The following is a 2,641-nucleotide window of genomic DNA, read 5'->3' as shown; positions in this document are numbered from 1 at the left end:
ATATATATATATATATATATATATATATATATATATATATATATATACTGTTTTTACTTTTGTTCTGGGAAGCAAACACAAATTTTGTTTTATTTAGTTGCAATGACAATAAAGCTCTATTCTATTCTATTCTATTCTATTCTATATACTGCTGTTTTCTATTTGCTGTGACAGTTAGACATGTTTGTTGCCACTCTCCACTTGCCCTACTGCATTCGATGAATGAATGAGTGGTGTGATAAGGCCCAGTGGGAAGAGAAAGTACTAATGGGGCTTTAATGAAAATCTCCAGTCTGCTCATTAATACAGAGACATACACATCATCCACAAATAAAACTTGCTTGTAGAAACACACAGCTCAACATAAATACATACACATGCAAAGACAAAAACATAAATAAATCAGATGGGCTTGTCACATCACATCGCCATAATGCTCTTGTTTAGTCTCCCCTCTCCTCTGTCATTTACTGCAGTATCTCGGTATAATGAGAAAGAAAACAAATAATAGCTTATCATCATGAGCTTTGCTGCATAAACGCTTAGACAGGTTCCCTCCTTTTCACTCTCGGTAACCATCCATGTGAATTACTCTCTGCTGCTTGTTTTCTTGACATTTCATGTGCTTTCTCTACTCGTAATTGCTTCCATTAGGCTTGGCACGTTGGAGGAATTCATTATGCTGATTAGAGCAGAGCAGGTTGCTGGCAGAGAGTTTGAAGATCATGGAAAGAGCTGGTCAATGAAACAGGTGAGTAATTTGTCCTATCTGTTGATAATTTCTTCTCCTGTGGGACTGAAGCCGTGCTGTCTCCGAAACTCCGCTGGATCTCCTTTGTTGAGGACCAGTAGAGCTGCGCCACAGCTCCCAAACAGCATCTACAAGCATGCAGGAAGGCAGGTATCCAGGAAGTTCCTGAAGGAGTTCATAAAACCAGCACTAACAGCTTCCACTGGCTGTCTCAGGTTGTATAAAGATCATGGCTCCTCAAGGCTAACTTTGAATGCCTGGTCCTGAGTGATCAATTAGAGGCTATTTTTGGCTCAAACCTCAGCTGATTTATTTCACAAGCCAGCTTTTTCACAGAGCAACAGATCCATCTGGTGGACGAATAAGAAACTTTAATTGTCTAACCAACTCTTTCCAGCTTACATCAGCCATTTAAATCATAAATAGGATCATAGTATCCCAGGCTGTAAAATGTTTTGCAAAACCCAATTTCATTTGGCCTGTAAACAAACTCCAATACAGATGTTGGAGCCTTAAAATACAAATTTGTTAAATGCATACAGACTTGAAATTCTTGTCAGAAGTAAAACAACATAGTCAAGCTCAGCTTTCATCTGTTTATAACCAGCAGCTCTGAAGATGGTGTTATTTTACACCATCAGGACTGTCCACTGTTCTTTGTTGCTCCGGGCCACCAGTTTGCAGGAAAAATAGATGCAGAAATGTTTATGTCTTTTTTCAGGATGTGCTTGATAAAAGTCTAGGTTCAAGCGGGATAGGATCTAAAATAAAAGATTAAGGAATCCAGGACCTTTCTTCTGGGCTATAACATTCCCAGTCAACAAGGTACTGGAATCTTCTTCCTGTGCAGTGTACATCTAGTATGCTACAAACAGCAAAACAAGGTGATTATCAATGAGACAGGTGGGAGTAGGGGTAGATCAATAGGAGGGCACAGGTGACTCTGGATGACAGGCTTGATTTGGGGGACATGAAACATAGGATAGATCCTCATTGATTGAGGCAACTTGTCCCAGATCATGTCACCGACAGTGCAAGATGTAGGTAAAATCCCTTCAGCAGTTTGTGGAACTTTGGCTGTGGTGAACGGTCAAGACAAGGCATCAGGTTTGGTGTTTCAGGATCCAGGAGGGTAAGTGGTCCATAGCAAAAAGGATCAATCATCAGTCACCTCTACACTCACTGATCCACCTCACCAGAACATACAGCAATACACAGCAAGGACATTGGAATGTCATTCAGACTGGATAAATGCAGCTGGTATGCAAGAGGGGCAAGGTGATCACAACTGAAGTGGTTGAACATTGCAGATGTTCAGGACAGCTACAAATACCGTAGAATCCCACAGGCAAGTGACAATTATGATAAGGCTGCAAGAAAGTCAGAACACAAAGTCAGCCACAACCAAGCACCTACAGAGAGGACAGGTCGGTCTGGATCTGAAAATCCCACAGTTTCTTAGCCCTTCCAGTATACTACCTTTGGTGTTGATTCCCACTTTGGTTGTGAGACTTATCCATTCTCAATACAGATGTTCCTGTACACTATTACAGACACTTGGTTATGGTGTTCCAAGTATGTTTTGCCTGCTTGGATCCTACAACCTGCTTTTATGTGTTGGACTGTCTCGGGGACATCTTTGCACAGCCTGCATCTTGGGTCTGGTGTGGTAGATCCTGGCTAATGCTCTTGTGCTGATGGTCTGTTCTTGTGCTGCCATGATTAGTGCTTCTGTGCTGTCCTTCAGTCCAACCTCCTCTAGGCACTGGTAGGATTTGGTGACAGCAGTCCTAGCTAAGGTATTAAACAGAACACTCAGACTCCCAGGCCTCTAGAAGAGGACTTGATGTGTGTGTGTGTGTGGGGGGGGCCGGGGGAGGAATAAAGACA

The sequence above is a fragment of the Nematolebias whitei genome, chromosome 6 (genome assembly GCF_014905685.2).
Source record: "Nematolebias whitei isolate Nwh7 chromosome 6, NemWhi1, whole genome shotgun sequence".
Classification (NCBI taxonomy): Eukaryota; Metazoa; Chordata; class Actinopteri; order Cyprinodontiformes; family Rivulidae; genus Nematolebias; species Nematolebias whitei.
This window is presented reverse-complemented; position numbering follows the sequence as displayed.